Source organism: Trichomycterus rosablanca, chromosome 7 (assembly GCF_030014385.1).
Source record: "Trichomycterus rosablanca isolate fTriRos1 chromosome 7, fTriRos1.hap1, whole genome shotgun sequence".
Lineage (NCBI taxonomy): Eukaryota > Metazoa > Chordata > Actinopteri > Siluriformes > Trichomycteridae > Trichomycterus > Trichomycterus rosablanca.
The window spans coordinates 1,047,536-1,071,944 of NC_085994.1; the positions used below are offsets into that span (position 1 = coordinate 1,047,536).

General features: G+C 43.0%; 1 protein-coding gene across 2 annotated transcripts in view; it reads left to right on the forward strand.

Moving 5' to 3' along the window:
* Positions 1-509: 509 nt before the first annotated feature.
* rfx2 (regulatory factor X, 2 (influences HLA class II expression)) overlaps positions 510-24,409 on the forward strand; it is a 65,169-nt gene continuing 41,269 nt past the window's right edge. For both annotated transcript variants that reach the window (XM_062998809.1, XM_062998810.1), the window contains exon 1: positions 510-627. The gene's annotated coding sequence lies outside the window, so the exon portion shown is untranslated. The remainder of the gene's footprint in view (positions 628-24,409) is intronic.

Consider the following 24,409-nt stretch of genomic DNA (forward strand, 5'->3'; position numbering starts at 1 on the left):
GGTTTAATGTTTATTTAATGTTTATTGCTGCACTGTGGGTCTGAGAGTAAGGTAATTTCAATCCTGTGTATGTCCTGTACATATTACAGTATTGACAATAAAGCAAACTTTGACTTGACTTATACAGTATTTTCTATATTTGTGGAATCGACTCTTAGAGCCGAGTCATTTCTGAATCGGTGCTTGGTGAATCAATAGAGTCGATTCATAATTCCAAATAGTAAAACACATGAGGGAATGAGAGTTTGTATATTTGCACTTCTATGATTTATGATATGAATTAAAGTGTTCGGATTAACAAATACATTTTAACTATGAGTAAAATCTGCGTGTTTTTGAAGTAAATCGTTTAACGTTTATACTTATGAGCGCGCGCTGTAGCGGGAACGACGAATCGCTACGAGCCAATCGGGCGCGGCTTGTGAGTCCGCCCCGCCCCCTCTGAGGAGCCGAAGATCCTGACGTAGGCAGGAGAGGGTAGCAACAGTTGCCTCGAGACCCATAGTGACTGTAGTCTTGGAGACAGTTACTCTGCCAACCGAGAGAAACAGCAGCAGCAGCAGCAGCAAAAGCAACGGAGACCGAACTGAAGAGTTGGGAAAGAAAAGGCGAGAAAACAAACACACGGTGAATATTAATATAATATTTACTTTTAAAAAAAAAGAGAGGAATAAATCATGTCATGATCACGAGCTTGTGAGTTTCGTTTCGGTTCACAACTCTGAAGTAAACTCTGAACCAACTCGATTAGCTTAGCATAACTACCGACGGTTATTCGGCGATATGAATCGAATCTCTTCTGTAACAGTCTAGATTCTTCACCGCTTATTTGTGTTCAATGTGTCTAATTAAACTTATCGCGTTCGATAATGTGCAGCTAACTGTTAGCCTGTGTGCTAGCATAACTTTTCAGTATCAGCCCCCAGCTCGAGTGCTCATTAAACACTAGCTTGTGGTAAAATCACAGTGTTCCGTACATTTACTTTGGTACCTCTTTCACTTTTCCAACCTCGCTGCAGCAGCTGGAATAACACCTGTTTTCGCAAGAATAGAGTCTTACCTGCAATTTAAACTTTGATTTCTGTAATTACGACTCGTATATCTAACAATAAAATCCAACACACGTCCTGTGCGGAATGCTGTTAGTGGTAACACAGTTCCGTACAACGTGAAAGCTCCTGTATTGTACTGTAACTCGGTTATGTTATGCCAGATTCGATCCTAAAGCAATGTTTAAATTCTATCTTAGTAGATTCTGGTCTCTTAAATTCGCTTTCTCGACTGAACAGGCTGAAATGTCTCCCAGCCTGAGGCAACAGGTTGATTTAAAGCCACAGGGATCCGCCAGGCAGCAAATCCTCGCGCTTTAGCTTCCACTTCTCAGCTTTTCCTGTTTAATCTTTTCAAAGTTATATCTTCTAATAATCTGTATCGACGAGGATTCCATGCTGGATTCGACTCTTTGCTCTTTATTACTGTATCAGTACGAGGTAAAGTAGACGAAGCCGAAGTGTTTTGCAGCTAGAAGCAACAGGTTGGCTGTGTTCTAATAACCTACTACATACTGCTCTCGTAAATCAGTATGCACTATACAGTACGCGAAAGATACCCGGATGACGTACTGCACCGGACAACATTTTCAGTACGCGACCAGAGCGATCTTTGTGGGGTCCTGCATCCCGTCATGCAACGCGAGTGCAGTATGCAGTATATACTGAATGCAGTATGCAGTAGGTACTGAGTGCAGTGTGCAGTATATACAGAGTGCAGTATGCAGTATATATATACTGAATGTAGTATGCAGTAGGTACTGAGTGTAGTATGCAGTATATACTGAGTGCAGTATGCAGTATATTCTGAGTGCAGTATGTAGTATATACAGAGTGTAGTATATAGTATGTCCTGAGTGCAGTATACAGTAGGTACTGAGTGCAGTGTGCAGTATACAGCATATACTGAGTGCAGTATGCAGTACATACTGAGTGAAGTATGCAGTATACAGTATATATTGAGTGCAGTATGCTGTATATACTGAGTGCAGTACGTATTACATAGTATATACTGAGTGCAGTATGTAGTATGTTCTGAGTGCAGTATGCAGTATATTCTGAGTGCAGTATACAGTAGGTACTGAGTGCAGTATACAGTATATACTGAGTGCAGTATGCAGTATATACTGAGTGCAGTATGCAGTATATTCTGAGTGCAGTATGTAGTATATACAGTGTAGTATTTAGTATGTCCTGAGTGCAGTATACAGTAGGTACTGAATGCAGTGTGCAGTATATACAGAGTGTAGTATGCAGTATACTGTATATACTGAGTGCAGTATGCAGTACATACTGAGTGCAGTATGCAGTATACAGTATATATTGAGTGCAGTATACAGTATATATTGAGTGCAGTATACAGTATATATTGAGTGCAGTATGCTGTATATACTGAGTGCATTATGTAGTATATACTGAGTGCAGTATACAGTTTATTCTGAGTGCAGTATGTAGTATATACTGAGTGTAGTATGTAGTATACAGTATATAATGAGTGTAGTATGCAGCATATACTGAGTGCAGTATACAGTATATATTGAGTGCAGTATGCTGTATATACTGAGTGCATTATGTAGTATATACTGAGTGTAGTATGTAGTATACAGTATATACTGAGTGTAGTATGTAGTATACAGTATATAATGAGTGTAGTATGCAGCATATACTGTGTGTAGTATGTAGTATACAGTATATACTGAGTGTAGTATGTAGTATACAGTATATAATGAGTGTAGTATGCAGCATATACTGAGTGTAGTATGTAGTATACAGTATATACTGAGTGTAGTATGTAGTATACAGTATATAATGAGTGTAGTATGCAGCATATACTGTGTGTAGTATGTAGTATACAGTATATACTGAGTGTAGTATGTAGTATACAGTATATACTGAGTGTAGTATGTAGTATACAGTATATACTGAGTGTAGTATGTAGTATACAGTATATAATGAGTGTAGTATGTAGTATACAGTATATAATGAGTGTAGTATGCAGCATATACTGTGTGTAGTATGTAGTATACAGTATATACTGAGTGTAGTATGTAGTATACAGTATATACTGAGTGTAGTATGTAGTATACAGTATATACTGAGTGTAGTATGTAGTATACAGTATATACTGAGTGTAGTATGTAGTATACAGTATATAATGAGTGTAGTATGCAGCATATACTGTGTGTAGTATGTAGTATACAGTATATACTGAGTGTAGTATGTAGTATACAGTATATACTGAGTGTAGTATGTAGTATACAGTATATACTGAGTGTAGTATGTAGTATACAGTATATAATGAGTGTAGTATGCAGCATATACTGTGTGTAGTATGCAGTATATACTGAATGTGGTATGCATTGTGCATGTATGTAGTAGGTGATTTTGAACCTCCTTTTTTATATATAGGGTCAATGACATGGGACGTATAAGTGATGTTTTTGTTCAGCACTCTTGGCAATGAGATTAATAATGAACGTTTGGTCATATCATCCCAAACCTGTTTAGGCTGTGGCTACTTATCATTGTGACAGGACGGGGCGGCTAGATTCAAGGTCTCAGTCGCAGCAGAAAGCATCCCGAACTTCTAAAACGCTGTAAAATGATTCTGAAGATAGTTTAGATGTGTTACTGTGCACTTTGAGAAATGACAGTAAGGTTAAGTCTACCTGTATGGTTTTGACCAACTCTGCATCTATATGTGCGATTACATTCTCAGTGGCTTTAGGTGGTGACGTACCTGCGTTACTGTCCTGTGTTTTTGACTAGATTTAACTTTATACTATTAAACTGATGCTGAACGATGCTGAGTGAGTTAATATGAGCCAGTGTTTCCCAGCTGTAAACTACAGGGTGTTTTAGAGCTTCAGCGACATGCACGGCAGCAGAGCGTGTAAATATGGAAGCAGAAGTGAAATAAAAGTGTTTCTGAATAGAATTACTATAATAGTTTTATAGATTACTGAATTGTTCCCAAAATGTATGTTTAAAAAGTCCGTTTAAAACTGCTCAGTAAATAGAGGTTTAAATGCAGATGTGTGACCTGCTCTGGATTTTATGCTTAATTTAATAGTTTATTACCTCATTAACTGCAGCTTGAGAAATGCATTAACAATATGCATCACCAGTGTTTTTACTTTGGACTCCGCTCCTGTTTTTAGTGTGGGTTGCCAGGTAGTATTCGTACTTCTAAAATAATTCCTGTAACGTTCAAAAGGCATCAAACACACTGTGGTCTCCTGTCTCAGGCCTCGGGGTTTGCATGTGCATTCGCATGTGGACAGAACGGTAATAACAATAGCGTAACAGATACGAACCAATCAGCAGCTATAGTTGATCAGGACGTGTGGAGTGGGGCTGTGTGTATGTGACACATAGAGTATTATTCATTTAGGAACGCAGTTTGTCCTTGTTGTTAGGGTTTGAACCACAAGAAGGATAAAATCGATCTTCCTCGCTTGTCTTACAAAGGTACGAGAAGTACAAGAGCTAAAATGTCCTATAAATATATGAGTTTAAATCCATACTGTGACTTGGATTTAATGTGAATCATGGCACACACACACACACACACTTTTCTGAGAAGGTTTTTCATAAGATTTTGGAGTGTCCTTGTGGGGATTTGTGCCCATTTGTTGTGGCTCTACACTGTATATATTCAGTCATTTGCAGACCATCTCACACCCCACATTTACTCACTCACTCCTACTAAGGATGAGTTGAAATAGACGGTCCAAAACGATGTCTGATGGTATTATAGTGTCGTAATGGTGTATAAAATATTATAGTCACTTTTCCGTATGTGCGTATGAGTGAGACAAGCACTGGCGCATCGTTTTTCGGACGCCAAAACGTCACGGTATATTAGATTGCCGTTTACGTCCACATTCGTTCAGCCGAACGTTCACCCGTCGCACCTGCCCGGCGGACAGTAGCTCGGCCTAACGAGCGCCTCACGCGACGGCGGCTCTCTATTGATCTCCCTTCATCCGCCAGCGCCCGCGCCTTCCAAAGCCACGCCGATAACGAGGGTAATTGGCGCGCCCGGCGAGAGAGACCAGACGATCTGACCCACTCCGACCAGCTCTCCTGCGAGCAGCTAACCTTGTTAGTACGGCTCTGATCCGCTCGTTAAAAATCGCCCTGCCTCCCGAGAGCCGCCGATGGGCTCGACGGAGCCGAGTGCGCCGACCGTACCGCCCGGACGAAGCAGAAAAGTTGTAGGAACTATCTTTTGTATTTGTAGAGAGAAACGAAGCTCAGGTGATGTAGGGTGGGGTGTGTTGTTTGTCTTGTAGAGTCAATTATTAATGGGATTAATACCAGTGAAACTGGGCGGTTCTCAGTGCTAGTTCCACAGCCCAGCGTAAACATAAACGTTGCTATTTACAATTCTGTTGTTGTTAAACAATATCAAACATGATTAATTGTAAATATTAGCAAATAAAGGAAATGGCCCGTCAGTACCCGTCAGTTTTTTGGAGTAGCCGTGGCACAGCATTAAATCACGATCCATTCAGGCGTCTACATACAGCATTTAACAGACGCTTTTATCCAAAGCCACTTACACTACTGTGATAGTATATTTTGTCTAAGCAATTGAGGGTTAAGGGCCTTGCTCGGGGGCCCGACAGTGGCAACCTGGCAGTGATGAGGCTTAAACCAGCGGCCTTTCGATTACTAGTCCGGTACCTTAACCACTAGGCTATAACTGCCCAGAATTGTGGATTCGGATTGGCGTCCTGTCCGGGGTGTGTCAGTGCATCGCGCCCAGTGATTCCAAGAAACTGGACCCACCGCAACCCTGACCACAATAAAGTAACAGTGAAAAACAATCTCAACTGTAAATAGAGCCAAATGAAACAAACGGTGTCATGAATCCTTCATGGATTCATTTACATTTACAGCATTTAACAGACGCTTTTATCCCAGCGTCTAAGCAACTGAGGGTTAAGGGCCTTGCTCGGGGGCCCAACAGTGGCAACCTGGCAGTGGTGGGGCTTGAACCAGCGGCCTTTCGATTACTAGTCCGGTACCTTAACCACTAGGCTACAACTGCCCTGCATGCCTTCCATCAGACATGATTGTGAATTGTCATCCTGTCCGGGGTGTGTCGGTGCATCGCGCCCAGTGATTCCGAGAAACTGGACCCACCGCAACCCTGACCACAATAAATTAAGCAATAAAATTACCTGTGAATAGAACCAAATAAAACAAACGGTGTCGTGAATCCTTTAGGGATTCTGCACAGAAACTCTAGAGAAGCGACCCGCCCAGCTAGTTTGGGTTCATATTTTATAGCACCGCTGAGATATCAGCCAACCGGGCATCTATACAGACAGACAGACAGACAGACAGACAGACATGACTGGCTATGGCTGAGGAAGGTGCGATGGATCACCGTCCTGTCCATTTACAGCATTTCCCAGTAAAACCAGACCCACTGCAACCCTGAGCAGGATGAAGCAGTTGGTAAAAACTTTAAACTCGTTACTCTATGATTATTTATTTATTTATTATTTATTCATTTTGCTGGTGTTGGACTTAATCCATCATCACAATCTGTAGCAGCGATTAACCTGCCCACTTCAGTTTACACAGCAGTTATGTACTTAATCTTCTATTTGAATTTGTTTTGTCATGATGTGGCAACTTCCATCCTAAAATAAATGGAAACACACCCGCAGACGCGCGTGGATAATAATAGGTTGCTAATCGTTCCGCTCTGTGAGGAAGGCATTCGCTCAAAACCGTTCCCTCGCTTGTTCGGACAAATCCCTTAAACTCCGAATCAGACCTCGGAGTTCGGATCAAGCTTCTAATATAACCACACACACACACACACACACACACACACACACACACACGCACACACACACCCGAGGCCGAGCAGCCAGCGTGTTTACATGGCAACTCGGTACACAAATACAGGCCGAGTAACGGAAACACGCCGGCCGCGCTCCAGCTCTCAGCACACGGCTTTTAAAACCACGCTCTCAATGCGACCGTCCGCGTCCGTCTCCGAGATCGCCGGCACGTGGGACCGTAGGATGCAGACGCGGGTCGGGGGGGTCAGAATACGATAACCATGAGAAGGAAATGCACATTCTGGGCCTGTTTGTACTACAGCCATTGGTGTGGCTCCGTTTTACAGGATTGAATACAGACGCAATGGACTCCGATTCCTAAGGCTGATAATCGCCTGCTCACTAGATAATAAATACAAAAAACGAGACGTTAATGATTATAGAACACGAGTGTAAAATTTAAAAAGTAGACGCTATTATTTAGGCTGTGATTTGGACGTGGCTGATTACTTTCTGTAGTCGGGTCAACGTTCATCTCGTTGGAAGCGTAGTTCAGACGTTAGATGCCCTAACAAATGCTTTGAGATTTGGTCACATGACTTTCGGGTCAACGTGTTTTTACAGTCACTGTAAAGTGACTTACAGTGCAGTGTATTGAGGGTTAAGGGCCTTGCTCAAGGGCCCAACAGTGACGACCTGGATGTGGTGGGGCTCCGGTACCTTACCCACATACACCGATCAGCCATAACATTAAAACCACCTCCTTGTTTCTACACTCACTGTCCATTTTATCAGCTCCACTTACCATATAGAAGCACTTTGTAGTTCTACAATTACCGACTGTAGTCCATCTTCAATAATCAGGACCACCACAGGACCACCACAGAGCAGGTATTATTTAGGTGGTGGATGATTCTCAGCACTGCAGTGACACTGACATGGTGGTGGTGTGTTCGTGTGTGTTGTGCTGGTGTGAGTGGTTTTAAACACCGTGTCCACTCACTGTCCACTCTATTAGACGCTCCTACCTAGTCGTTCCACCTTGTAGATGTAAAGTCAGAGACGGTCGCTCATCTATTGCTGCTGTTTGAGTCGCTCATCTTCTAGACCTTCATCAGTGGTCACAGGACGCTGCCCACGGGGCGCTGTCGGCTGGATATTTTTGGTTGGTGGACGATTCTCGGTCCAGCAGGGACAGTGAGGTGTTTAAAAACTCCAGCAGCGCTGCTGTGTCTGATCCACTCGTACCAGCACAACACACACTAACACACCACCACCATGTCAGTGTCACTGCAGTGCTGAGAATGATCCACCACCTAAATAATACCTGCTCTGTGGGGGTCCTGACCATTGAAGAACAGCATGAAAGGGGGTAACAAACCATGCAGAGAAACAGATGGACTACAGTCAGTAATTGTAGAACTACAAAGTGCTTCTATATGGTAAGTGGAGCTGATAAACTGGACAGTGAGTGTAGAAACAAGGAGGTGGGATGGGATGACAGTCTATTACGAAAGCCAAACAGTGCTTAAATCCGGGTTCGAATCTCAGCACTGCTATCACCTGGACATGATCGGCGTGGGGGGGCGAACTTGCGCCCAGTGTATAAAGCGGTTGATTAAAGCTCAGATCCGTCCCTATTTATTGTGTCAGTGATTGGTGTCCAGGGTTACCATGCTGACCCGTGTTTGACCACAGCGGTCTCTGCGGTAACACTACACCCCGCCCGCGGCCGAGCTTAGATCCCAACCCGGCAGCTGCAGTGTGTTCCGCGGGGTGTGTGTGGTCAGATATGGATCACGATGACAGGTCCAGCCGCGTATGTCTGCGTACTCGTGCTTTATTTAGAGCGCCGGCGCATGTACTGTCCCAGAATGCTTTGTTAAGTACGCTGTTATCCGTCCAAACTCTAACTACTGAACTTCTGCATGCATGACCAAAAGTATTCGGACAACTGCTGAGCTGCAATTGCACTTCAGGAAATGCACCTCTTTAGTCTTAATGTATTTTCTTGCTTTTTTACTATTATAAAAGATAACTTGTTATTAAAGGTAAATGCCCACATGTCTTAACCTGACTGCTGTGGGTAAATTCTACAGATCTAGTAAACATGCCACGCCGCACTGGCATCAATAAACGTGTCAAATATTCATTATGCTGCACATTTCTGATGCCTGTAGGATTTTAGATGAATTTTTTACCTAAAGAATTCAGCACAGAGGACACGATGGGTCACGTTATTTACAAGAGTGACGGAGTGATGAGGCATCGAGCTGAGTTCGTGTCGTCTTTATTCGATAGATCATGATTTTGTCATGTTTAAATGACTACACGGCACCTAATAGAATTCTGTTTCTACCCTAAATTTACTTCTGGATGCTGTGGTTTCCCCGGTAACAGTGTCTTTTAATCAGGGATCGATGTGCAGAAGAGACGAGCTGTTTAATCTTATAATTAGAGATGGGACGATCGATCGGCTACGGATCGGTATCGGCCGATTTTTAATCAAAATATGCTATCGGCGATCGGCCGATATTTCCTAAAAGTAGCCGATCCGATCGTGTGATATATAAAGATCACGTTAAGTTAACAGCTCAGTGGATCGATCCAGACTTTGAGCTACGAAGCACCAACCATCACATCACCATTCATCAACCATCGTACAGAAACCATCGTGAAAGCTCTTCATGACCTAAAATAACATCATTAACGTTGTGCATCATACATACGATGTAATTTTGCTGATCGTAATATTTACTTTAAAAAGATAATTCAACCCGGTCACATCTGAGTCGATTCTATCAGCACGTTATATAAACTCCTGGTTCACTTTGGTAAATCGTAAGCGGTTCTTACTTGTGATGTAGATGAGAACAGAAAACGTTACAGAGCCAATCAGAGGCAAAAGTTTATTCATTACCAAATTCGTTAGTTCAGGATCATCTGCTGAACTTTTAGCTCCTTATACGGAACGAGTCTGACTCGGTTACAGATCTGTGGTAATACTCAGTATAATGAAGCTTTATAATGTAAGAGAGTCACACAGAATGTTCTGTAGTAGCTGGTGTTTATTTAAAATCACGACATTTAATTAATAACAGTAAACACGGAGAGATAACTGACAAGAGAAACTTACGCTTCACATAAAACGAATCGACTCATGAATCAATGAATCACTTATAGCGATACTGTGAACAAAGCGTCTCTTCTAAAGGCACAAACACACACGCGCGCGCTGCTCCGGTTTATCTTCACTGTGAGGCTCTTTTTAAGTTTATTTATTTTATTTACTGCTAAATCAGAATCGGCTATCGGCCGATGTCCCTGAAAGGAGATCGGAATCGGTGCCAAAAACCCCGATCGGTACATCTCTACTTATAATCTTTACGATTACTCTATAAAGACCTACATATACGAGCGTGATCATTTGAACTGATGTTGGCACCTCATATTTATACCCGTTTACTTAAAACCTCGAATGTTTCGTCTGCTTAGTGATCAAACTGGCAAAAGAACCCAAACACATTTGATTCTTATCAGGATTTTTGAGACCTGTTGATTTCGGCGCCCCCATACCATCAGAAAACCTGACCTGATTCCAGGTCTGATGGGCGAACTGTGGTGCATTCTTCAATAATCCAAATTATAAACGAGGAAACTTGTTCCACTGACGAAGGAGTTCCCCAGGGGTGTGTACTGGTCAGTATTTTTTATGCTAATGATATCCAGATCTGAGCTTGTTCCAATTCCACTACCCAGTTTTTGTCACACCTATTTTATCTTGCCATTTTCTCCCAGTTTATACGAGGAGGGTATATTCTCCTGACCCGCCCTCCCTCCGACGTGTGAGCGCTCGAGCGCCCCCTTTTTATTCGCCCGTACTTTGGTGGATCGACGCATGAGGTCGGTCTCACGCGCGGAGAGTCGCGCGCCGATCTCCACCTCTGTGCAGGCGCCTCGGGCTACTAACCAGGGTCCTTACACTGCATCGAAGACCCCGCCCACTTTTTAGCCCCGTCTTCTCCCACCCAGCAGACCAGTGGCTGATTTTCTCTGTTGCAGGCACTGACGGTCGTGCCAGCTGTGCCACCTGGGCAGGAGATGATTTTAAGTAAACAGTAATGAGTCAGGACTTGTGCTGCTGGGCTCCCCAACTTCTAGCAATCTCTGGGTTTGGTTTGACCCTCCTCTTTCTTTTTTAACAAAATATTGGTAATGATAGCAACACAGCACATACTTAGATTCTCCTTGTATAAAACTGTACTTGATTGAGCAGAATATTTTAATAACCAGGGGTGGAATTATTACACATAAAAATGACAGATATAAAACATACATGAAATACTTTTGTATTAGTTCTGGTGTGATTTATATACGAATCTGAATTGTGGTCGTTAGGAGCTTTATCTAAACAGAACCTCACTCGTATTTCATTCTTCCTTTAAGTAAAAAGAACAAAGCCGTAGCGGCCGGACGCTTTAAGATAAGCAGCTCCGTTCGTATCAGCGTACAGCACGACCCCGACGGTCCACAATCCACCATCATCACTGCAGAATGACTCGAATTAAACAGGTCGGGGTGTATGTGATCGTCCAGAAAATATAGTAACACCCACCTCTGTTATTAATGTCAGCAGCTTGTTGTTCTGCTGACCGGATCCCCCCCCCCCAGTTGTTACTTGACTCCTCCAACTAGCTTCCATCTCATCTCTGCTTCTCATTAAAACACAATTATAAAATTCTTAAATCCAGCGGTTATGGTGCTGGACTAGAGATCAGAAGGTTGCTGGTTCAAGCCCCACCACTGCCACTGTTGGACCCCTGAGCAAGGTCCTTTTGTAAGTCATAAGTCGCAGCTCTAAGTGGCTTTGGATAAACGTGTCTGCTAAATGTAAATCTCTCGAAGAGATACGATACTGCAGGACTTAAATTGTGCCAGCGTTTAGTTGACGTCGATGCCGTTTAGCAGACGTCTGTAATCAAAGCAAACATCAATACAATCCAAACTAACTTTTATTTATCTGTACATGTATATATTCTTATATTTCTATACGCTTGCCATTCTCACTGCTGTTTATTATCCGGTGGGATAATACAAGACCACCTTATTTTATTTTATATTATATTATTTTATTTTATCTTTTTTTTTTTTTTCTTATCCTACTTTATTTTTATCTTGTTTTTTCTAATCTTATTTTATTTTATCCTGTTTTATTTTATCTTTTTTTTTATCTTTTTTTTATTTTATCTTATTTTTTATCTTTTTTTATTTTATCTTATCTATCTTATTTTTTATTTGTTATTTTATCTTATTTTTTATATTTTATTTTTTATCTTTTTTTTTTATATCTTGTTTTAATTTTATTATTTTTTTCTTATTTTATTTTATCTTATCTCATCTTATTTTTTGTTTTTTATTTTATCTTATTTTTTATATTTTATTTTTTATATATTTTTTTTATCTTGTTTTAATTTTATTATTTTTTTCATCTTATCATATTTTATCATCTTATTTTATTTTATCTTGTTTTTTCTAATCTTATTTCATTTAATTCTATCCTGTCTTATTTTATCTTATCTTATCTAACTAGGACTCGCAGCAGATTAGGACCTGCACGTTTTCTAATCTTAGTTTATTTGATCTTATATTATTTTATCTCATCTTCCTAGGACTGATTTTTGAAGCACAGACTCAAAAGTTCCGCAGAATTATTTTTACACATCACGGCTTCAAAATACGAACCTGCACCCACAGATCTCTACTAGTTTGCTTATAATTTACTTTTACACAGGAATCAGTTCAAGCAATTGAGGGTTAAGGGCCTTGCTCAGGGGTCCAACAGTGGCAGTGGTGGGGCTTGAACCAGCGACCTTCTGATCTCTAGTCCAGTAAGAATGTTATACGTGTGCTTTTAATGAGAAGTAGAGGTGAGATGGAAGCTAGTTAAAGGAGTCAAGTACCGACTGTAGACAATAGGTTTTGGGGGATGGTGTGTGTGTGTGTGTGTGTGGGGGGGGGGGGGGTCTCTACTGTCCATGTGAAAGGACTAAACTGGGGGGGTGACCGACACAAAGTTCTTTATTGTGATGATAATCAGAAGACACGCCGCGCTGTCTGTGGCTGGAAATGTGATTAGCAGTCGTGCAGCTATGATACACACGGCGTGGAATGTAAAGAATGAAGCGACGAGGGGCGGCTGCCACCAGGGCGTGTCCCCGTGCGTTTAAACATCTCCCAGGTCTATTAGCGGCAGGTCTTTACCTGTTGCTAAAGCGCTTTTATAGGAAGGGAGGGACGGGTTACCGCCGAATCCCGTTCACGAGTCGCAGGCTGAGATTTGCTCCGTCACGTCAGCCCAGTATGTTACAGGATGTATGGAGGGATTGTAGCCTAGCAGTTAAAGTACTGGACTAGTAATCGGAAGGTCGCTTGTTCAAGCCCCACCACTGCCAAGTTGCCACTGTTGGGCCCCTGAGCAAGGCCCTTAACCCTCAATTGCTTAGACAATATTCTGTCGCAGTGCCCAACTTGCCTGTAAAAGATACCGAAGCAAACACGAGGCATCAATGCAGGGTCGCAATAACCTGGGACGCAAGTTGTTTTATGTGCTAATTACATAAACAGGCGAGTAAAGGTTGTTAGCAGGATCTGCGCTAAACATAAAGGCTGTTCCTTCAGACGAGGGCCGCCGCCCAGGGACGGTAATGATTAACCAGTTAACCGATACCCGACGCACAGGTCGTCGTTCGATTAATGCTCTCGGTTTTGAGGGTCGTTTCCGACAGCTGATGCTCGATATGAGCCGAGCGAGAGCTCAGACCGATAATCTGAGAACCATCGTCCACCAACTGTGGAAAAACTCGTTCAGACAAAAGCTCTGCTGCTCTGTTCCACACAGAAACCTCTCTCATGCTTTTATATTATTTAAACAGGGCAAGCCGTAGCCTAGTGGTTAAGATACTGGACTAGTAATCGAGAGGTCACTGGTTCAAGGCCCACCATGGCCAGGTTCCCCTTAACCCTCAATTGCTCAGACTGTAATGTAAGTCACTTTGGATAAACACGTCTGCTAAATGCCGAAAATATAAATGCAATTAATGAACAATTAAGCCAACAATTAATCTTATTTTATTTTATCTTATCTTATTTTTTATTTTATTTTATTTTATCTTATCTTATTTTTTTATTTATTTTACCTTACTTTTATATCTTATTTTTTTTACCTTATTTTATTTTATCTTGTTTTATTTTATCTTATTTTTATCTTTTATTATCTTATTTTATTTTATTTTATTTACCTTATTTTATTTTATCTTTTTTCTAATCTTATTTTATTTTTTAAATGTTATTTTATTTTATCTTATTTTTATCTTATATTATTTAATATTATTTTTTATCTTATTTTATTTTATCTTATTTTTTATCTTATATTATTTAATATTATTTTTTATCTTATTTTATCTTATTTTATTTTATCTTTTATCTTATATTATTTAATATTATTTTTTTATCTTATTTTATCTTATATTATTTAATATTATTTTTTATCTTATTATTTAATATTATTTTTTTTTCTTATTTTATCTTGTTTTATTTTATTTTATCTTATTTTTAATATTATTTTTAATCTTATTTTAAATCTCATTTTTAATCTTATTTTATCTTATATTATTTAATCTTATTTTTTATCTTATTATTTAATCTTGTTTTATTTTATCTTATTTTTTTTATTTTATCTTATTTTTTATCTTATTTTTTATCTTATTTTTAATCTTATTTTTAATCTTATTTTTAATCTTATTTTATCTTATATTATTTAATCTTATTTTTTTATCTTATTTTATCTTATTCTAATTCATCTTCCTAGGACTCTCAGCAGATTAGGAATAATGAACAATTAAATCATGACATAAATTAAATATCGCCGCTGTCTGATGAAAAACACGTATCTCCACTTTTAACGGTTTTCACTTGTTTACACGTGTTGATTGTGGGTATAAATCTCCGTCTGTCCATAGCAGCGAATATCAAAATGACCAATGAGAAGATAAAAAAATCACACAATCTCTGTAACATGTATCTCCATTGGCTGCTAGACCTGTCCATCAAAACCACGTATCTCCTCCTTCCCCTTCAGTACTGTCTGAGAAACTTTAATTTAAAACAATTCATTTAGAATTTATTTTAGAACAGTATTTCCCAGTCTTGTTTCTGCACAACACGGTATTAGAAGGTTTTTTAGAGAAATGTTTTTCGTAGTTGACTGATGTTGCTTCCTTAGGGGTGTGTGAATAAGTGTCCGTTATAATAATTCACTACAAGGATTAAATGTGCTGATTTTGACCAGGTATAGTCTAGTGTAGTATAGTGATATTAGACTCTGCTCGTGCTAAAACACACATTCATGCTGGCAGTATTTAAAAGAACACACAGCAGGCTGTGCAGGAAGTTGGACGTGCTCTTTCTTTCAGAATTAATCAAAAGAAATCCGGGTATGTCCCTGTTTGCCGTCTCCAAATCACATAAGTCCATTAAACATATGAAACCGACGGACTGACGACCCGATGAAGATATATTTTTATTTCTGTGCTGTATTGTATCTAAATGTCGCCATCTGTGGTTTGTTTGCACCGTTACCTGTACTCCTGACTAACACACGCCCCCTCCGACACACGTGCAATACCGACCGCTTCTTTTCACCTGCACCACTTAGAATTAAGGCGCCTCGTAGGAGCATTTTAAGGACTCTAAGAATTTAGACACGCCCTCTTCTAGGGAGTGTAGGACGATGGGAAATGCGTCTGTGTAGAGAGAGAGCTAAAAAAGTGCACATTAATGCATGATTTAGTCATAACAATGGTGCAGATTGGATAAATACTTGTTAATTTATTTCTCTGCAGTATTAAGACGTGAACATGATGAGTGTGAGTGATGTGTGGAATATCATAATCTCATTACACACCGCGCCGGGGTCACTAGTTCACTCCGGCCTCTTGCATTAAGCATCGTTAAACGCAGAGCGCTCTCCTCCGCCCATTCTAACATCCTGTGCGTGCGTTCGCAGCCCTCGAGGGCCGTCTGTTTGCACATCCGTCTCTTAGACGATGAATGACTATCCAGACCCCCAGCAAGCGTCTGAACGGAGGCAGAAAGTGACTTTTCACGTCTCGTCTGGCAGTACTGACGTTACGCTGGTGTAAGACGTCGTCACATAAACGCGCCGGTGCACAAACAGGCCAAAATCAAAGTCATGTTAGGGCATGGGGGGGGGAGGGACTGGGCGAGTAAAACCGACATCATGTTGAGTAAGAGCAGATCTTTCCTTTGTTTACCAAAAAGACTTAACTGGTTCCTAAGCAGTCAAACAATCGCTTTCGTAGATCGCCGGTGTCACGAGGGTTTCCAAAAAAACCCAAAACAAAACAGAACACACGAGAGTTTGATTTAAATTCAGCTCAGTCTTTCTTTTATTAGATATTTATGAATATATACACAGTAATATTATAGTAAACTGATGACAGAAGGACGGGACCTGTTACCATTATGTCTGGGTAGAGATTTGGGCCATGGCTTGAACACCCCAGATTGGCTCCAATCCATCGCAGGGCTTCGGTCGCCCCCTTTAAGACGTACTCACAGCTCATATCTGCATAGAATGGCCAATAACACAGCTGAGATTCGAACCCAAGACCTCAGCGATAGTAACAATACTGCTGCATTACCTGAGCACCCAAATATAATAACGTCCTCAAACAAAATAAAGAAGCAGTCGCTATATTACAGCACTTTCTGACGACGATAATCCGATTTCTACCTTTATGTCGGGACATGATGCAAAATATCCACATCACCACAGTATAAAGTCTATAGTAGTTTAGAAATACAGAATTAGCGCTCACTGGGATCCCGGGTTCGAATCCTACAGTACATACAGCCATGATTGGCTATGTCTAGGCCCCAAGAGGCCCCTGTCCAGGGTGTGTTACTGCATTGATGGACCCACCCCAACCCTGACCAGAAAAGTTTGCATTAAACAAAGTTCACCCGTATTTAGACGTCGCCACAGTAAACCCGGTCCTCACACCTGACTTGGCACTAATAGCGCACCTAACAATAGACGTTAGCCAATCATGTCCATGCAGACACCTGACTGGTCGATAGCACCACAGAGATTCGAACCCTAGATCCCCAGATCTAACATACTTTGCAAACACCCACCGTTCGACCACATTGAACCAGGAATCCCCCCCGATTTTGAAGAGCAATATCAATTCCAAATCCAAGCATTCCACTGCTGTGTTATACAAGGTGTTCCACAGAGCTCGGCCCTTGGCCCGCTTTTCTTTTATGATTTATGGATTTAAGGCTGGCTTGTTTCTGGATCTTCAGAGTTCGACAGCCGAGTCGTCAGTGAGGAATCAGAACTGGAGACAATCCCTTTGGTGTAAAATGTTAATCAGATTATTATCAGATCAGTCGGGTTTGGATTGTAAACATTAACGTAAAAGCATAAAGAGAGAACTTTGGTACCTTTATTTCCCAGTGAAATGACACGTCTTGGGGTTTTATTCATCCGGCGCATCTCTCATTCGTTCCTCCTAGCGGCTCGTCTTCTCAGAAACACAAGCTGCAAAGTTGGTAGCAACAGGTTGCCATGTTTATTCATGGAAATCAGCCCGAGAGCTACTGGGCTCGACTCGGCGCTGGTTTCCAGTCTGGATTTTTTCCAATCAGAGCTTTAATATCAATCAGAGATTAAAGATTACATTTTAATACGTTTTATTTGCTGGTTTGGGTTCTAAAGAGCTACAACTGTCTAAGCTTGTGTCGTATTTGTAGCTGGATTTGAAGCGTAATCTGCCCTGCCAGGGGCCCCTGACAATGCTTCGGGGCCCCTTGTTGCTTACGCATGCCAGCCACAAACCTGGAAAGGAAACGGGTTGAATGCGCTTCCTCCAAGACACACCGGGTCCGTCTCACAACCCTAGCTCTCTCTCTCTACACAGACGCATTTCCCATCGTCCTACACTCCTGAGAAGAGGGCGTGTCTAAATTCTTAGCGATGATCTGACTGAATAACTCACTGAAGATCAATCCCAGAAAGCTTCTCACAAAAAAACTACAAAACAAGCGACCAACGGAGTTCTTTTCTTTTTATGATGTAAATAAATTCTAATTGATGTTTAATTGGGGCGTCAGGGACAGTTTAAGCGTTTTCTGGACACGCAGGGAGACGTTAGCTGGCGTTCCCGCCGGTTTGAGGTATATACGGAGCCGGGTGGTGGCGTAGGCGATATAGGCGAATGCCAGGGATGCCGTCAATTCATAGGGGCACCTGGTCTAAGCATTCATTCATTCATTCATTCATTCATTCATTTTCTTATCCGCTTATCCAATCAGGGTTGCGGGGGGAGGGGGGGTGCTGGAGCCTATCCCAGCTTTTCAATGGGCACAAGGCACAGAGTAACACCCTGGACGGGGCGCCAGTCCATCGCAGGACACACACACACACATTCACCTACAGTACAGGGCAATTCAGTGTCTCCAATGAACCTGACTGCATGTTTTTGGACTGTGGGAGGAAACCGGAGCTCCCGGGGGAAACCCACGCAGACACGGGGAGAACATGCAAACTCCACACAGAAAGGACCCGGACCGCCCCGCCGAACCCAGGACCTTCTCGCTGTGAGGAGACAGCGCTACCCACCGAGCCACCGGTGCCGACCCTTACATAATATTAAACCTAATATTTCCAGTGATGTACTGTGTGCCCCAGTCGTCCGGCATCCCCCTGGCACAGCTGCCCTCCCCCCCACACACACATCGCGCCAGTATTTACATTCACATTTACTGGACGCTTTTATCCAAAGCGACTTACAGTTCTGTGACTGTACACTGTCTAAGCAATTGAAGGTTAAGGGCCTCGCTCAAGAGCCCAACAGTGGCAACCTGGCAGTGGAGGGGTTTGAACCAGCAAGCTTCTGATTACTAGTCCAGTACCTTAACCACTAGGCGACACCTGCCCTAAATGATTTAAGTATGCAGTGGTATTTTCATTATCCGCGCACACTCGACCATCTCATTCCATTTCATGTAATCAACCAGTTCATGGCTCCCTGGTCAGGGTCGCGGTGGCATCTCGGCACCCGTTCGGACCAGAGTTTAAACCGAGGGAACGAGCTCCCTACTCACAGCTGTGCTTCAAAGTGCCGGGGGGTGGAAATATGTGCGTGTGTGTGTGTGTGTGTGTGTGTGTGTGTGTGTGAGGGGGGTTCAAGAGTGCGGAGAGTTGTAAGTGTGAACAAACGGTCTCCATGGTAACAGAGGGCCGCCGTGGTGATGGATGGTGGATGGAGCGAGAGCGATATCGGTCCGACTTTAAAGGTTCTGTTAGATTTTACTGTTTTTTTTCTGTCTCCCCCTCACATGAGCTCTTTTACTCGCTTTACTTTTATTTTTCTCTTTATTTTCTTTCTTCTTTACTGACATTTACTTTTTAATCTTTTATTATTTTATCAGCTTTATTCCTCGTCTCTGTCACACTCGCGGCTGTTTGGTTTGATCGTGTTCTCTTGTCGTCTCTTTATTCTTTTTTTTCTTTATACACACACACACCCCGATCAGCCATAACATTAAAACCACCTCCTTGTTTCTACACTCAGCTCCACTTACCATATAGAAGCACTTTGTAGTTCTACAATTACTGACTGTAGTCCGTCTGTTTCTCTGCATACTTTGTTACCCCCTTTCATGCTGTTCTTCAATGGTCAGGACCCCCCACAGAGCAGGTATTATTTAGGTGGTGGATGATTCTCAGCACTGCAGTGACACTGACATGGTGCTGGTGTGTTAGTGTGTGTTGTGCTGGTATGAGTGGATCAGACACAGCAGCGCTGCTGGAGTTTTTAAACACCTCACCGTCACCGCTGGACCGAGAATCGTCCACCAATCAAAAACATCCAGCCGACAGCGCCCCGTGTGCAGCGTCCTGTGACCACTGATGAAGGTCTAGAAGATGAGCGACTCAAACAGCAGCAATAGATGAGCGATCGTCTCTGACTTTACATCTACAAGGTGGACCGACTAGGTAGGAGCGTCTAATAGAGTGGACAGTGAGTGGACACGGTGTTTAAAACCACTCACACCAGCACAACACGCACGAACACACCACCACCATGTCAGTGTCACTGCAGTGCTGAGAATCATCCACCACCTAGGTACTGGACTAGCAACCGAAAGGTCGCTGGTTCAAGCCCCACCACCCAGCAAGACCCTTAACCCTCAATTGCATAGATAATATACATACGAATGTTTACAGGTATGAAGGTGTGATCTGATGTGCATCGTATCCAATTACAACCTTGCTTCCACTCCACACCTCCAACACAGTAGTTTGTAAATACAGAATGAGCATGAATGTTTTGTATTCAGGTGCCCGGGTGGCGCAGCGGCAAATTGCGCCAGCCCAGTGGTGCTATCATCCAGTCGAACGTCTACATACATAAATAAATACATGATTGGCAATGCAGTAACACAGGACGCCAATCCGGCCATCCCCCATCCTCATTTAGCGGACGCTTTTATCCAGCGCGACTTACAGTACTGTGACTATATTGTCTAAGCAATTGAGGGTTAAGGGCCTTGCTCAAGGGCCCAACAGTGACAACCTGGCAGTGGTGGGGCTTCAACAAGTGACCTTTTGATTACTAGTCCTGTACCTTAACCACTAGGCTACATCTGCCCTTGTGCAAGCGCCCTTGCCCTTTAATACACGGGACGTCCGACAAGCTCACGGTCGGGCGTCCGAATACTTTTGGCCACATGGTTTCACTGTTTTATCGCACCAGGCTGGATTTCACATTCGATCATTGGCACACGCCCAGGAGTCAGAAGAATGGTCTGAAGTTTGGCTGGTGTTGTTTTTGGAGAGCAGAGGTGTAAAACAAGCTCCTCCGTCTCCCCTCGTCCTCCTGATCACTTTCACATTCCTCGTCTGGCCTGAAGTCACATTTCACATCGCAGCAGGATCAAACTTCTGTAAAGAGTTTGTGTAATTGGACAACCCCCCCCAGCCCCCCCCCCCCCCCACACACACACACACACATACCCGCCCGCACCCCCCCCCCGAGGGAATAGGTTACGTATTTATCGCCGTACGTCTCGGCTTAGCGCGAGATAGACGGCTCGCTCGGGAGACGCCGGCATTGTTTGGTTTGGGAAGTATTCTGCTCGTCGCCTAGCAACAGGCTCCTGGAAACGGGAGTGGACTGTGTTGCCACTGGCAACGGTTGTTGCTCCGCAAACAATGTGGGCCGACGCAAAAAAAAAAAAGAGAAGAGAAGAGAAGAGAGGGAGAGCGGAGGCCGTGGGCCCCGGCGCTTAATTAAACATCTGCATGTGTTTTTCAGGCTCTAACTCACGTCTCCGGCGATAAAGAGAAACTCGCCGACGTTATTTCTAACCACCAGATCAATAATCGTATTAAAATCACACCTTCAGAACGTTTCAGCTCAGAGTTCTGTTATAGATGCAACTATGAACCACTTCAGCTATCAGGATTACTGTAAATAATAACAAACATCATGCAATCTGAATAAACTCAACAAATAAAATGTGTTTCAGCCACAGCACTCACTAACAGCTGTAATAAATCACTCATATAAAGGAAACAACATGCATCCGACTTTGCAGCAACAGTTTAGGGAAGGTCCTTCCCTGTTCCAGCACAAAGCAAGCGAGTCCTGACCTCAGCCCCACTCAAAGCTCTGGGATGAACAGGAACACCAACTGATCCTTTCTCTGTTTTTGGTATTTATTTATATATGCATTTTCTCCCAATGTAGATAGATAGACAGACAGACAGACAGACAGATATAGACAGATGAATAGACAGACAGACAGACAGACAGACAGACAGATAGATAGATAAATAGACAGACAGATAGACAGACAGATAGATAGATAGATAGATAGATAGATAGATAGATAGATAGATAGATAGATAGATAAATAGACAGACAGATAGACAGACAGATAGATAGATAGACAGATGGATATAGACAGATGGATAGACGGATAGACAGACAGACAGACAGATAGATAGATAGATAGATAAATAGACAGACAGACAGATAGACAGACAGATAGATAGATAAATAGACAGATAGACAGACAGACAGACATAGATAAATAGACAGACAGATAGATAGATAAATAGACAGACAGATAGATAGATAAATAGACAGACAGATAGACAGACAGACAGATAGATAAATAGACAGATAGACAGACAGACAGATAGATAAATAGACAGACAGATAGATAGATAAATAGACAGACAGATAGACAGACAGACAGATAGATAAATAGACAGATAGACAGACAGATAGATAGATAGACAGACAGACAGATAGACAAATAGACAGACAGATGGATAGACGGATTTATTATTATTTTTTACTTATTTCTTTGTTTGCAGTTTAATTTTAGATTTTTCTTTTTCATGGTCAGGGTTGCAGTGACTCCGGCTCCACTCTAGGGCCCGGTTCACAATCCATTCCCCGCGCTGTCGTCGCTGCTCTTTCCTTCCCACGACACGAGCAGCGTATTTAACGGCCCCTCCCGGCGCGAGCGAGTCCGCAATGTAATGAAGTTCACCGCGACTCTTCGGGCCCCCGAGCCCGGGTGATTGCGGCCCCCCGCCGGGTGATTGCTCCGTGCCGCCGGAGCAGTCGGTGGGGAATGCAATTTGGCTTTTAACCTCCGCTAGGAGCCGCCGAGAGGCGGCCGGGTCGAGCCGAACCTCCAGCCGTCCTCGCTCACACTTAATTAAAGTCGTGCACAGGAGCTCGTTTAGGGTAAAGAGGGCGTCGGGGGTGGGGGGGGGGCGTTTTAGCCTCCCGTCACCTGAAGAGGGGCAACCAGGGGGAGTCTTTTATCCTCTTGTATTCTCTAGTCCTGTCTTCTCTCTTTTTAACTCCTGTCCGTCACCTTGTCCGTCCTTCTCTTGCTGCCTTGTTAGAGGTTCAAGCATCAAAGTTGTTTCGATGAACGCACAGATCAAACCGTAAGTCGTACAGACATGAGACTTGCTCAACAGGAAGTAGTCCCCCCCGAATTGGCCTGATTGAGGTCTGTATCACTAAATGATTCCCCCCCACGTAGCTCCGTCCACCTAAACCTGTTAAATCACTCCCATTTTTGGGGTGAACTAGTTCCTAGAGTTTCACCCCACATACACAAACGTGGTAGCAAAGGAACCCTGAGAACTTCATCATTAAAATCCCATAAAAAATTCTACACCGGCGCGCCCAGGTGGCGCAGCGCGATATTCCGCTAGCACACCAGCGCCGACATTCTGAACTCCTCGGTTCGAAACCGGTCGGCTGGGCGCCATCTAGCGGGCATAATCGGCAGTGCCTGGAGCAGACACGTCTCTGCAAGGGTGGGATGACCGGACCATGTGGGTGGGGGTCTTCAAACGCTGTGGGAGGAGGCGTGAGCAGCGATATACCCACCTCGACTGCAATCAGGGGGGATCCACCAGCAGCGGAAGATAAATTAACTACACCAAATTGGGAGAAAATGCAGAAATAAAATAGAAAAAAAAAAAATTCTATACGGTGCCGTTATCAGACGCCGGTCAAAAACACGGGGGAGCAGCGCCAGGCATTCAGACACCGCTTTAACTCAGAAAGCATGGCACCGACTGGCACCAAACGTCACAGCCACAGAGCACAGGAGGGTCGGAGGGTATTGCGAAAGTATGGTGTAACTGCAGCGATAGGTGGCGCTATAACATGCGAGATAATACGACATAGTGCTTCGGTGTCCTGTCCTTCTTCAGGAATGGTCCTACACTGCCACACTGGGCCACATTAGGCTCATTTGTGCTTCACTGCATGCAAAGTTTATTCCTCTTTCTGCCAGTATAGAAAAGAACCCTGATGATGCTTGTCTTCCTTAAGTCACTGAGATTGTAATCTAACTGTAGGAATTTGTGATCGTCTTCTGAGCTGCTCACAAGAAAAATGTAACCCTGTTTTTGTTTAATCATTGACCATGCTGTATGATATGGGCCATAAGGGAACATCAGTGGGTCGAATCCCTTCATTCGGGACGTCCTGTGACATCATCACGTTACGTAACCGTCAGGGCGTGGTCGTGATCTCTGATCCTTCGATCCTTCGCTCTCTGCAGTGACTCCAGACTGATGAATCTGGGCCGTGTATCGGACCGTGTGTGTAATCGGGGAACAAAGCGGATCTGATGGACGTACGGCGGCTCGGTGGCGTGTTGCGGCGCTCCTGATTAGCCGTGTAAACGTGTTTGGCGAGGATTTTAGCATTTTAGCATCCTCGCTAGTCTGTAGTTCCCTTCCAGCTCGACGACTTCACTCACTACGGTTCGAATGTCTGACTTCACCACTACAGGGAACTACTGGGATTTTTGACGGGAAATAAAATTGCCACATGTGATCTGTTCTCTGTGTTATGATTGGCTAAGCCCGACAGCGATTAGACAAAATTACAAGCCCTGTAAATACGTACCCTC